The sequence below is a fragment of the Spinacia oleracea genome, chromosome 5, assembly GCF_020520425.1.
Source record: "Spinacia oleracea cultivar Varoflay chromosome 5, BTI_SOV_V1, whole genome shotgun sequence".
Taxonomy (NCBI): Eukaryota; Viridiplantae; Streptophyta; class Magnoliopsida; order Caryophyllales; family Amaranthaceae; genus Spinacia; species Spinacia oleracea.
The window spans coordinates 33,434,893-33,450,284 of NC_079491.1; positions in this window are offsets into that span (position 1 = coordinate 33,434,893).

The following is a 15,392-nucleotide window of genomic DNA, read 5'->3' on the forward strand; positions in this document are numbered from 1 at the left end:
AGTTGAATGAAAAACCCTAATTTTCAAAATCAAATTTCAATTTTTAAGCAACAATGCAAATTCGGTCATTGAAATCCGTACAATTCATGGAGGTTTGTACGCAGATTCCAGTCGATGAGCTCAATCAACAGATCGAGCAGACAAGGGATGAATCGCAAGGTCGAAGTGAAGTTGAAGAATTTTCGAATATTTTTCACGATTTCCAGGAGAATTAGGGTTATTTATTACATCTGGGATGTTACCTGAAATTGATTGAATTTATTCTTGTTTCGATTGATACTAATGCTGAGTTGACCACTAGATCTGAGAGGAAGGAGGCGGCTAAGAATACTCTCTCTGCCTACCAAGCTGTTCTGGTAATTTTAATTTGTTTCGCAAGTTAATACAAGAAAGTTATTCAGATGCGTGTTTTTGGTGATTTTGTTGGTTTTAGATCATCGGGATTTATCGTTTTCTTTTTTAGATTCCAACAACATTGTGATAATAGTGAATTATAATTATTAATGTTCGGGTATCTAATTATAGTTTTGCATTATGTTCGTATAATTTGTGATTTTCATGACAATTTGTTAGTTTTGCTGAAGTTTTTATTGGTATGAGAAAAGGTTTAGGAAGGTAATCAAATTTGTTGATATAAAAGTGATTGGAATCTTTTGGGTTTGTTTTCATCTTTGTTTGGACATTTTTTGGGTTTGTTTGTTCATCTTTGCTTGAGCTTTGGGTTACAATTATTATTTATTTAATTGCTTGTAGGTTTTTTCCCTAAGGTAATATGTTAGTGGAAAGATTTTTGATATTGAGTAAAATCGATATGGTTCATGTACATGAAACCCTTATCCATTTTGGGAATAAGGCCTTGGTTTTGTTGTGGTAAAAGAAAAAACACTAATAAAGGCTTCATTGAATGATAAACTTGCTTTCTGCTTGCAACTAGCACGTTTGGTGGAGATGTATAGATACTATCTATTTGAATGGGACTTAGAATGGTAAAATAGACAAGACTATAATACTATATTAACTGGGCAACTCATGTGGCTGTTGGGATTGGTGATGGTGTCCCTGGGTATTGTGCAAAACAAACTAATGCACCTGCATTCATTGTAAGTTCATTAGCCTCCGCATAATCTTTTGCTGCTGTTTGTCTGAGCTTTCGGACTTAATCAGGTTGTTGCAAGCACAGAAAACCAATCCTGACTCCCCCCTTAGATCTACTCATTCCGAAATTCTCACTTCTTTGTTCACAATCAAAACCCAGATTTATGTTTGTCAATCAATCTATAAATCCCTAATTCACTCATTTCTGCACCTCACCGGAATTTATCTTCTTCAATTGATCCAATAATGTGAATTTTGTCATCTCTGCTCTCTTCCCTTATTTCGCCGCCGCTGTTTGGGGTTCTGGTGGTTGTTGACGATATCGTTGCTAGTTATGAACTGGTAATTTCTCTACTAATTTATTGCATTAATAAATTGAATTGAATTAAACCCTCAATTTATAAAACCCTAACTTTTTCTTCTAGATTTCTTACTCATTTCCGGCAAGAATTGCGTACCGTCAGCCCTGCTGGCACTTCACCATCGGCGAAGGCTGCTAATTGTCAAACCATTGGTGTCGAGGTTGGTGTTATTGTGGTCTCTTCTTCACTCATTTCACTCCTCTTCTTCACTCATTTCACTACGCTGCTTCATCTTTCCTATGGCAGACTCGTCGAAGTCACTCTGTAGCCTCGCCGGAGCTGCTGCTGTTGCGGTTCTGTTGGTGTTGTCAGATCTAACTTAACACAAGAGTGGATGAATCTAAAGCTTAAAGGGAAGTTGAAGGAACTTTCGGTAACGAATATGTAAAGCTCATTTTCCCTCTCTCCATTTTCAATTTTTATTGGCTCATTTGGTATTCCTTTTAATTGAATGTTTGAGAATTTGCAAAGTTTTTTCTTTGAAAAATGACCCTGCAAAAATCTTACCTCTGGACAGATTTTTTCTACAATTTAAGTATGTTTTGCTCCATCTTTTAGTGCTTTAAAAAGTTTGAATGTTGTATTTTCTTTTAATTGATATTTCCGACTAATTTATGCATTGATAATATCTATCATGTCCTCTAGTTCTCTATCCAGGGACAGGCTTGTATTTGCTACCAAGCTATTTTATTTCAATTGTTTTGAACAATGTGATTTTCTTAGTTGCCAGGTTATAGCAGTTTTGTTTACACCAAGCCACTTTAATATGATTCTCATTTTCCTTATGGTACAAGCTACAAATCTGGTCGTGAATGATATTATAGATGTTCTGTAGAAGGTGTTTGATTATCTGAATTGATATATGCTTGTGTTTATATTGTGACTCTTGACATATTAAGTTGCCAAGGCGCAAGTGATGGCTTATCTTAATTAATTAGCAAGACTGGTCGTCTGCAACGATCAACTCTAGCTTGTGATTCTCTTCTATAACTCTTTAAGATATTTTATTTTTTCTTTTGAAAAATATGTACCTCATTTTCTCTATCATTTGTTTTCAGGTGATTCTTGTCACTTGTCATTTGCCTAGGCTTTTGTTTGTGGATTAGTGTTCATTTCACTATTAAGTTTGGGTGACTTGTTTAGGAGTCTGTAAATTCTTTTTAGGCCTAAGAGCGGTAATGTATTACATAATAATATTTCAGAACATTGTGTGAGACAGATGTTTTGTTCATTCTTATACCTACCTAAATCATTGGTGTTTGTAAACCGATGATTCTTGTAAGAAGGAATATAGAGATATTTGTTAACTTCCTCGGTCTGTTTCGGCATTAGTGTGATCATGTCCGTATGTCTTGTGTTCTGTTTTATCGTTATATGCTAATTCCTCTACATTTGTCTACCTTTCACATTCAGGGATCAGAAGCATCGCTCGTGGTTTTCCCGGCCTTGAAATGATTAGCATATCGATGAAGATGCAAGGTTTAAATGAGGAGATATAGAGTAATATATATTTCTTGTACTTACAACTTTCAGATATATATATGTACATGTTTGGGTTTTTATTCATGATAGACCATGAAGTATTTTGTAAGATTTTGGTCGAATATGAATTTTTGGTGTTGTATTAAAGTTGGTTTTTTAATTTAAGTTTAAGCAATAATAGTGCTGCTGTTTCAAAATAATATTATTTATTTTTTTTAATAAAAAATTGGCAAAGAGACCCAATATCTAAGATGATGGGTCTTTTTTTTATATTAAAAAATGAAAAAGAGACCCGTTATCTTACATATGGGGTCTAAGTTTGTTTGATAAAATAATATTAAAAAATATCAAAGAGACCCCATGTGTTAGATATGGGGTCTGAATTTTTCCACAGACAAACCCCATATCTCTAATAAGGGGTCTCTTCCCTAGCTAAATTATTTGTCTTACTGTTAACATAAGAGACCCCTTTTCTTAAATATTGGGTCTCTTGTTTTTAACAAACAGACCCCCTCTAGATGAGGGGGTCTCTTTTAAAAAGAGACCCCCCCCATCTAGAGACCCCCTCTAAGAGGATCTCTTAGGCCATTTTGGACGGGTCTCTTTGCCCACTTTTGTAGTAGTGCTACCCCGCGTTTATTTCCCCATCAAGTTGGGACGACCTGAAAATCAGCATATTAATGTGAACGGGCAGAACATCATAACGAATCTCGGCTCCCTCGGGAGTTGGGACTAAGGATACCCTTTTTCGCCAATAGGGGGTGCATACGCCGCGCATGTTTCCCACTCGGTACTTGTACAGGTAGTACACTTATCCCGAACCCAATCGCTCGTCCATTAGGTCCCTCTCGCCTGCATGCCCCCTTGGCTTGCACTTGCGGGTTGGCCTCTTGAGCGAAATTCGTCTGTTGAAGACACTACCTCGACCGGGGCATGTGTTGGATCTACGATAGAAGCGGTACCAAGCCAGGCGCAAATACTACCCATAGAAGCCTATCATAAACTACGTGACATATTTAATTTTCAAATCCATGTTTGTAATGTAGTTATGTGTAGCGAACTATGTGACTATGTTATAATTGTGCGTACGAATAATGCTAGACAGATAATGCTAGAAAACCAACGACCTTAAAAATTGCCCAAACATTCATAGACTAATTCGCCAAAGAGTTATACCGAAACACGTGTTCCGCAAGCCCGAATGATCGCCACAAAAATAAGCGACGCTCGGGATGGCCGTAACGAATCCCACAAACGTTGCACAACGCGTAAAGGACGTTATTAGGCAAGCACGCAAAATTGAAGTCGCATAAACAAAAGTAGACGCAAACAGAAAACGAGAACCAGCCAGGGACGCATTTTCAACGCCCCTGGCTGGGCGCCGAAATTTCTCACGCCCACTGCTGGGCGCTGAAGTTGCTGCCTGGCCTTTTGGTCAGGCATAGCAGCCTCGGTGCCCGCGCATAAAAAATATACGTAGCAAAAAAAAAGAAACTTTTTGAAAAAATTGCTGCGAGGGCGTATGAAAGGCACTCGATTCTAAAAAGCGACTTGTGAAAAATAAAATAACTCTTTGTGTCGTTGTTAGGCCTCCTACGACGACAATGCTCGGCACCAAAACCGAGCATGCTAATTAAACGACCTTGAATGTCACATGGGCAAAGAATTCAAAAAAATGGTGTTCGAATAAAGTCTTCAAAAAATAAATGTTCAAATAAAAAGTAAATCCGAGTCTAGACTAGGCTATGCCAAAGTACAATCTAAATCCTAAGTCTTGGTTGTCTTATCCATAGAATCGGTCCTAATGCTTTGTGTCGTTCTCCAAATTAAAAGGTTAAACCATGTTGAGTCTCCCTTCCTAACATTTAAATCAATAAAGCACCCATATGTAATTGTCATCCCTTACTAAGAATTTACGGCCTCAATACTCTCTCTCACCAATAAGAAGAACATATTATTTAGTTCAAGTATTTGCAAAATGGAAACGGTCACATTCTGAAAATCATTCCCCCATAGTCGCACAAACCCCAAAGTGAACCTAAGGTGTCAACACCGTTAGCAAAAATCAATAGCCTCAAGGCTTAGGATCACATTGGGTCACGACTATCATAGTCCTCTCGAGGCACTCACTCCTTGAAATACTACTAAGTACGGACTAAAAGATTTTCCATTAATGCAACATGACCAACCATGAAAATACCCAAATCGGCATACCATAAGTCTACCATTGGGGTAAAAGCAATACACACTAAGAGAGAAGCCGCACTAATGATTCTAGTCTTGCAAAAGTGAAAATTCGATCTCCCCAATTAACTACCTTGCCAACATTAAGCAAAATGGCGCGTGACAAATGAACACCCAAGGGTTAAAATCTAAAGTGTCAACCAACGAAAGTTATGGTCCAATTAGCCTAAGTCTGAGAGTCGCTTGGTCAAGTATTATAGGCTTACGCCACGTCATTATTTTGAGTCTAGGCCACCTCCTTGTATTCATACACGGGTTATAATCAGAAAGATTAATGAAAGTTCGAGTCTAAATCACAACTTCCAATTAAATCCCAGAAACTGGAATCTGAAAAGAAGCAAAAGTTATTTTCGATGCAATTCTTTCGTTAAATTTCAATAAGGTAAAAACAAGATTTTAAATCTACGCTATTTGCACATTTTAAGAAACGACTAAATACGCTTGCAAAGTAAGACAATTAAAAGGTCCACCCTAGGCCTACTAAAATTAGAGATCCACTATAGGCCTACCAAACGAGGCTCACTCAGTCTCACCTCGTGACTCAAAGACAACAACCATATAACTTTTAGCCCAAATTGATTGAAGGATTTATGTTGGGGAGAAATCCCGAGCGAAAAGAAAAAAATAGAAAGAGAAAAGGGAGAGCGAAAAGAGCGAGCCATGAAATACTTAGCCCGTACCTCCCAAAGTGCGAAATTTACCTAAGTAAAAGAAGGAAAAGAATTGAGTCAACCAATCCAAATCATAAAGTTCTACAATGTCTACCCTTTCCAATCCTTATGTTCTTAGACGCCTTCGCTCTGGGGCCCCTGTTCAGCTCATTTAACCCACCCATGTTCTCATTGCCATAACCCAAGAAACCATTATCTCGACTATTGTTCTTGTTGTCGAACCACGTACGGTCATTGACACGTGCGTCATGCCCATTATTTCCCAAACCTACCCTCACACCACCGTTAGCATAATGACCATATAACTTGTTTGGATACATCCTGTTGATATACCCTTGAGTCGTCCCTATGCTACTCATTGGCCTTGATTGAGGTAAACTCGTGGCACTAGCCTGAGGCTGCAAATTGTGAGTCCTAGTAGATGTGATCCTCATGCTTGACCAATCCCCATACAAATTATCCTATCTCATTCAACCCATTTTTTTAAACCGTCTTGAGTCACGAGTAAAAAAAAGGAAGACAAATGAAAAGTGCACAAAAAAAATGTGAAAAAGGAAACTTTGCAAAGCGCACAAAAATAAGAAAAGAAGCATTTAGCGCACCAAAAAAGATCCGCCCAGAAATAATTTTCAGCGCCCACAGCTGGGCGCCGAAATCTTTAGCGCCCCAGCCTAGGCGCTGAATCTCTCTGCTTGCTAAAATTTGTCCAGAAGTGCTCGTCATTTTATCCGCACATACACGGAACAATAACGAACACTTGGGGGGTACAACACGTATTCAGACATACGTACCACCAAAAAATACATGTACTCAAAAAAAAATATAAAACAAATTTTTGGCTTACGGCAAAGCAGTAGATTAAAATAATAATAAACTTCATTTATTCCACCGTCTCAAATAATATGTTTTCACCTCAGAACATACTTATCGAATTCGGCATTCTAAGAAACCATTTTCTAGGCTAAGAACTACGCAAGACCTGATTCCAAATTAAATCTATTTAAGGCGGATACGTAGGCAATCCATGATTCGGTCCAACCAATTTGCAAAATATTAAAGCCTGTAGAAAAACAAGAATAAAAAATAGAAGTCCCTTATTGAAATTTAATTACTTGCAATCCAAGTCGATAGAAAAATTTAAGTCAAAGAAAGAATCCAAGTCGTCAAAACGCCAAAATTAATGAGCACACATCGAAAAATAATAAGGGCACGTACCCTTGCCAGAAGGAGCACTCACACTCCTAGGCACTTAGCCAAGACTCAAAAGATCGCTTTGCCTCAATTGAATGGGGGCTAGCGCAAGCATCCATGACCTCTAAAGTACTCGACTTGACCCTCCCTAAAGCGAACTAACTCACTTAAAGACTTTCTTTCACCACTAGACATAGTCGTTCGCTTAAAGACCTTCTTTCACCACTAGACACAGTCATAATCGCCAACAATAGTAAAGGCAGTAAGCTTGCAATAAAGAGGATTGTTCTACGGCATCGCCCCATCGTTCATTCGAACTCAGGGCATCTGTTCATGGTAATTCAAATATTTGCGAATCCCCTTTTTAAAAAAATAAGACATTGTCAAAAGGACTTGGCACTTAACCAAGGCTCACTCTACTCAGACATATGACACGGGCATCTAAAATCGAAATCTGAAAGCATCATTAATGGGAAGACATAACAACAACTGGGGGCTAGAAAATTAAAATGAAAGAGCTAGGGAAAGAACTAAGTATACCTTGACCTTTTGTGCAGACATACACCAAGTAAATCTAAGTCAATTTGAAAACGGTTTATATTCCCGCAATTCTGGAAAAGATGGCCTTAAAAGCCTAAAGCATATGCCAAACGGGCACAACTATATCTTGACGCCTGCACCCTGGCTTCCAGCAAATCCTTAGACAACATTCCAAAAATCGTAACAGTATTTTGATTCACTCATGTAATCCTGTACAAACCCTTCTATAAGTCAACCTACTTAGGACACCTCGGATTGTACACAGTAGGACTCGGATTTTAAATAATTTTCAAATGATTTTTAAAAACTTCTTCGGACAAATAAAGTGTCGTTGGTTTAAGCTTAGTGTGCGTCCATCTCAACGTTGCAAGTGAGTCAAAAAGATTTTAAAATATGATTATGGGTAAAGAAAGGCACCTAGCTTTTAGTCAAGGCACACTTCAACATGTGGATACCTTGACCATGGCAATGTCGCACAATACGACATTGACAAGAGAAGTAGCAAATCACTACTCGAACGTACCTCGCACTAAACGAGTCTGGTTCAAGCTATTCATGATCCATGTCACCATGAATGCATAAAAACGTATGCCAAGCATTATAGCACCAAGCCAATCCCGTAGCTACAATTGAGGGCTTGAGAAAAACACTCTAAAAATGCTCGAAATGACGATTTTATCGCAAATTCTCGACGCTAATGCTATACATACATCATAGGGGCACAATCCTAGGGTTTGATCATGTAAAACGAACCTTAGAATGGCTACAACCCCTCCCAAATTCTAAGCACTACTAGAATATATAAAGTCACCCCACTATCAAGGGTAACTGAAAATCGCGAGTCACCAAAACTCCGACCAAACCACTGCACATAACGCTCGCCCTATAAAGCGACCGTTACACAGTCTACATCGTTCCAAAGAAAAAGCGAATGAAAAAAAATCAAGGATAAAAACTGTCAAAATATACCCATAAATCATTTTCAACGCCTAGAGCTGGGCGCCGATATCTTTAGCGCCCCAGCCTGGGCGCTGAATCTTTCTGCTAGCCAAATTTACCCAGATATAAAAATAAGAAAGAAACACCTATGAATCCTCGCATCGAACGAAGTAATAAGCCGTGCAAACCCATGCAGAAGGTGCTTCACTTGTTCGAACACCTGAATGAGGCATGATGAAGTACTCCAATGGAAAAATAATAATGATATCCCAACGCTTGGAGGAATGTTCTAAGACACGCCGTTAGGCCACACAAGCCTACGTCGCACCATAAGTTCAACCATCCCACAGTACAAGTCTAAAAAAAAAGTGGAAGGCATATCGCACTAATGCGGGCACGACCAAGAGCATGTGTAAAAGAGGCAAAGACTGCTTATCGCCCAAATTCAAAATGCAAGCCCCACGACTCCTACATTAAGGATTAAAGGTAGCGAAATATTGCCACGGAAGGGATAGCTCGCACCTACACGAGCGGAACCCCAAGGCATCTTTCTCGAAAAGAACCTACAAAAATCGTACGCCAAAAGGAAGCATCCCAACATGCATACTTGGGGGCTCCAAGCTACGAAACAACCATAGCAAAATAAAAAAATCTCGAAGCAAATGTTTGAACAATCGAAAGGGTACGATGTTTGAGCCCACTTCATGAATGGGCCTGACCCCTATCAAGCTTTTAAGCAAACTATTCAAAATCAGTCATTGTTTAGAAAAAAATGATTCAAGCAAACTGATTAATGAACCGCACACGACGGCCATTCTATGAACGCTCGTTCGCACATACATATCATCATTCACGAACGCGTTCAAAAGAAAAAAAAATATATACAAAAGCGATCAAAATCTTACGCCTCAAGGTATGTTCCTCGGGCCAAATAGACTCGCCCAACTATTGCAATAATAACTGTACGCCTTAAGAGCAACAGTTCCTTAAAATAATCGCCCCAAAGCGACAAGCACCGTAGTCCACCAATCGGCTACGGCTTCTCAAGAAAATCATCACGTCCTAAAAATAAAGAAAAAACAAAAGAGAAGAGAATACGTAGAACTTACAAGTGAAATAAAGGAATGAACAAGAGGCCAACTGTGTCATCAAAAGACCAGCCCAAACAACACTTTCAACGCCCCACCTGGGCGTGAATTATTTCAACGCCCAGGCCTGGGCGCCGAAAATGATTCCAGACTCAAAAAGGCCCTAACTTCTATTGGGCCCTGCCGCATCCATTTGACTCAAAAATTGCCGATTTCCTTACTGAAAGTCGCACCTCACGACTTTGTCAAGAGTAGCACGCCACTACAAAGGTCGCTTGCACTTACGAGCACAATCCCAAACACGATCAAAGATATTACAGAATGCGTATCCCCAAAGAACCTCTTTGACAAGAAATGACCGCCAAGCACGAGTGCTTGGGGGCTCGAGAGAAAATATATTATGCAAAAAACAATATTCCCAAACAACGCTGTAGGAAGTCCCGTTTCTCAAAAAAAAAGAGATAAAACCGGTTTACGACCTCAAAACAAAGGTCGCCGTTGATACGTATACATAGTCCCCTAATCAAGGACCCAGGTAGTGGAAAAATTGAGCCGAAAAGACTAGCTCAAAACCATGAAAAGGTGATGACCACGAGACTATGGTCCATCTAAACACATTGTCAACCCACATTCAGGTTACAACTAAATCCGAGCATCCCTCGAAAGAATTCTCTCTTGCAAAGAATGAATAAAAAGAAATTCTCAAAAGAAATCACAAAGGGACTTGCCCACCTCAATCAGGCAAGATCGCGCCACGAACCACGCGAGTCCCAAATCGAAAAAACGAATTCAGGTTCGCTCACCTCCAGCGAGCGGGGCGTCCACCCTCAGCGGACAGGGCTCGCCCACCCTCAGCTTGCGGGGTCTGCGTCACTAGCCGCGCAGGTCCTCGGTTTTCGACAAAAATAAAGTCTTCAAAATTAAAATAGGCTCGCCATCCTAAGCCGGCGGGTTCTACGGCGCAAACCACGTAGGTCCTTATTTTCAAAAAAAACAAAATAAAATTTCAAAACAGATTCGTCCACTTCTATCGGACGGGGTGTCCACCCTCAGCGGACAAGGTTCGCCACCTTCAGCGGGCGGGGTCTACGTCACAAACCGCGTAGGTCCTTATTTTCAAAAACATCAAACAGATTCGTCCACTTCTATCGGACGGGGGGTCCACCCTCAGAGGACAGGCTCGCCCACCTTCAGCGGGCGGGGTCTGCGTCACTAACAGCGCAGGTCCTTAGTCGCTGCAGCGATAACTTTTATTGGTTTTCCCTTTTTCCAAAAATTAAAGGATTGGTTTGTTGGATTTTCCTTCGTTTTACATCCTATAAAAACAAGGGGGTTTTCTCGTTTAGCTAGCTCTGAAAATGAGAATCTTTAAAAAACGTTTTACCTCGTGATTGGGCTTGGCCAGGCCCAATTACACTTTACAGCTTTAATTTCGAAAACATCTGTAGTTACTCCCAATGACAAAGTGAGGGAGTTTCTACGCATCTTTAGATCCTTCCAATGACAAAGTGAGGAAGTTTCTATACTATCAGTTGACAAATCCCAATGACACGTGAGGGATATGTCGACACTTCAAGTGATGACCCTTAAGTCAAATGTTATCACTCGGGGGCTCGTGAGACCCTCGCAAAATAGGTCACATACACCATGGCTTGTGTGACGCACTCTGTCTAATACTTTGACCATCGTCTTGCTCCAAGACTCAGTCAAAGTGGGGGCTAACTGTAGACACCTACTTTTGTCCCCATTCCCGCAAGGGAAAGGTTCGATGATGAAAGCATAAAAACTCCACTTGACAACGCATCTCCTATAAAATAAACGAATCTCGATTCCCCATTTCATTTCACCCGGAACCTGCTATTTATGGAAACCTGCTAAAAATAGTAACTGCCGTAAAAGGTAGCGTCTAAAAGTGGCAAATCATAAAAGATAGAAACCTGTCAGAATTAGGTGTTGCATTCCAACATAAATCCTAAATGAGATAGAAAACTGCGAGAATCCTATTCCTAATAGGATTCGGAAATAAGAGTTACGTATTAATTAAAATCCTAACGAACCTAGAGTTCGTAACGGGCCCAGACGCATTCCGTCACAAAATTGATACGCGCTAAAAGACTCGAATTAATCTTAAACTCTACGGATTTTAGGAATCCGAATCTGACTAAACAAAGCTGCCCAGATCCTATTTTCAACGCCTAGCTCTGGGCGCCGAAATCTTCGTCGCCCAGGCCTGGGCGCTGAAAATACCTGGGTACGTGTTTTTTCCTAATTCTTTATGGATTAGAACTCTGCAATTCTATCTTTCCACGAACTCTTCCCTATAAATAGGCCCCTAGTTTCGACGTGAAACAACACACAACAACACCTAATATACTCTGAGTATTGACTCTAAACCCCTTAGCCTAAGCCTCTCGCTGCGAAACTGTTCACGCGTTCTGTCGCAATCGATCCATAAATCGAACAGAACGTATCCTGTCCCATAATCGAGATTCGTTAAATAAAAAGGAGAAATAGCAAAGTCAAAGTGGTTAGTTTTCTGAGAACCGTGACGCACCTCTCAAGGGTGCGTCGTAATGTGTCCCTTTTCGATGATTTAACTGCTTTCCTCGCCCTTTTTATGAACTGTTAAACTAACCTAATATGATTGTTCTATCACGCCTAACAAATATAATATTTTTGGGAAATCGGAATATCATGCTAGGTCCCTTAATGCTATTTAAATCAGATAATCACGATCGAATTAGTGTTATATGTTGCATATTGCTAAAATCAATTCAGAATAGTTTAATAGTTAACGCATGTCCCTTCAATTATTTATGCTGAGCTAGTAAGGATATCCTGCCTCTGGAGTTATCGACGAGCGAATTACTCCTCTCGGTAGTTACAGTCCCCCGAACCCTCAATCTCTACCTTGCGGGTGTATATTGAGAGATCCCCACACCAGGGATCACAAGGGAACCTACGGCCGTCGTGGTCAAACATAATTGCACTCCCTTTATGTCACGATAACCGGGTTTTGTCAATTTTTCTCATTATCGTTAAAAACTGAATGGCGACTCCTATATTACTAGTCAATTGGGTGTATACTCACAGGAAATCCAATTACACTTGATTGAATAAAAAGAATCGTCACACCCACGAGGGACGAGGTCACGCATTAGCCTCGCGCTTTTTCGACCCCCTCGCAGGAGGTACAACTTTATGTAATTCAGTTTTGTCATCTGACAGTGATGTTGTTGCTCTTGCGTCCTGCGATACTAACAATTTCTTTGCAGGGAATTCTAATGTAGAGAGTGTGTTTGGTCCTAGTCCTACCAATATAGTCTGTCAAATCTGTTTCCATCCAGGTCATTCTGCAATTGCTTGTCCATCTCGTTATTCTCAGAATTTGAATGCCGCTCTTGCTAGTCTTCCCACATGAGAGCATAATGAGACTACTTGGTTTCCTGATTCTAGAGCATCTTCTCACATGACTAACGAACTAGGTATGTTATCTGACAAGTCTATTTATACTGGTCATGTTCATGTTGAAGTAGCAAATGGCACTAAAATCCCAATAAAATATGTTGGCAAGGTCACATTAAACTCAAACAGTCGTCCTTTGGTTTTAAACAACGTTTACCATTGTCCCAATATTAAATTTAATCTAATGTCGGTGCAAAAGTTAGCTAAAGATAACAACTGTACTGTGAGTTTTAATGGTTCTCATGTTTTTGTAAAGGACAACCAGTCGGGGGAGGTGCTTCTCAAAGCTCCTAGTCAAGGCAATGTCTATCCCATCACCCTCACCAACCCACCTAGTAGATCAGTTGATTTTGCGTCAATCACGACTCCAGGTCCTACGTGGCATCGTCGTCTTGGTCATATTGGTGATAGAGTATTAGGTGCTCTTAAGAGCAATAAGGCAATTGTTTGTGCCAGCAGTAATGAGTTTGATTGTGATTCATGTTGCTTAGAAAAGTCTCATAGGCTACCTTTTCAGGATATAATACACTCGTTTGATAAACCTTTGCACTTAGTTCATTCGGATTTGTGGCAATCGCCTGTTTTGTCAAACCTTGGTTTTAAATATTATGTTTGTTTTGTTGATGATTTCTCTCGCTATACTTGGATTTATCCTTTAAAACGAAAATCGGATGTGCATGATCGATTTATGGATTTTCAAAAATTAGTTGAGAATTTATTTGACTGCAAAATTAAATATTACCAAAGTGATGGGGGTTGAGAATTTGATAATGCTCCTTTGCTTGATCATTTTCCAAAAATGTGGAATTTCTTTTAGAAAATCTTGCCCGGACACTCAACAACAAAACGGTGTTGCTGAACGAAAGCATCGACATGTAATTGAACTTGCTCGAACGATGCTCATTGAGTCATTGCTTCCCGGTCAATTATGGGTCGATGCTGCATATTCGACAACATATATAATAAATCGATTGCCTACCCCAGTCTTGCAAGGTGCTTCTCCTTTTGAAAAATTATTTTCAAAGCAACCTGATTATTCGTTTTTACGAGTGTTCGGTTGTGAGTGTTTTCCGAATTTTATTGCGAAACCTTCAAACAAGTTAACTCCGAGGTCAGTTCAATGTTTTTTTTATTGGGAATGCTTCGGGCTATAAGGGGTACCGTTGCTATGAACCAAAGTCGGGTCGTGTTTATGTGAGTCGGAATGTGAAATTTCATGAGTCGGTATTTCCGTATAGAAATCTAGTGTTATCTCGTCCTTCGCCGTCGACAAAACCTAGTGATACGGACCCATATCTCCTCCTTTTACCGTCCCCTCTAACTCATAGTGTTGCCCAAACCCATACTTCGTCGAGTACTCCTAGTGTCTTGCATATAGCAGCCCCGCCTAGCTTGGTTGTGGCACAGTCCGCTCCACAGCCCACCCGCGGCACCCCCTCTCCAGCCACAACCTACCCGCGGAGCCCACTGCACTCCCCTCACTCACCGTCCACCTCCCAGCAACCCACCTATGGCGGGGACGTGTCAGCCGCACCCAACCCGCGGAGCCCACTGCAATGTAATTTTGTTCCCTCTTCTAGCGACCACACATAATTGCATACCCCTTCTCCATCTCCCTTTTCGGTGGCCCAACGCACCACACAAGCCCAACTTCATGTAGTTTCTTCTCCTACTTCCTGCACAGCCCAACCATCTATGTGTAGCGCCCAAAACTTCGTTGAACCCCACCCCTCTACTCATTCATTGCCACCCATTCACGCACCTTCTTCGACTGGTATTTTTGCGGTTCCGTCTCCAAGTAATGTTCAAGAAATACGAACACGTGCTAAAGATGAAATTTTTAAACCAAAATCAATATTAAATCTCAGTAAAGTTGAAAAAGAAAAGGCATCGACTTGTTTTTCTAAAGCAAATAAAATTCCAAAATGGCGTGAAGCCATGGCGAAAGAGATTAATGCAATGCTAAAACTTGGGATTTAGTACCATTTAATGCGTCAAAGAACTTGGTTGGTACAAAATGGATTTATACGATAAAAACTGACGAAGATGGTCATGTGATTAGGCGTAAGGCTCGTCTGGTTGCTCGTGGGTTCGGACAACAAGAAGGTATAGATTATTTTGAGACTTTTAGCCCTATTGTTAAATCAACTACTATTCAGTTGGTTTTGTCTTTAGCTCTTTCCTCTAATTGGGTCATCCGTCAATTAGACGTCAAAATTCGTTCTTACATGGTGATTTAATTGAGGAGGTATACATGAAACAACCTGCAGGTTTCATTCATCCTGATTTTCCTAACCACGTTTGTCGTCTAAAGA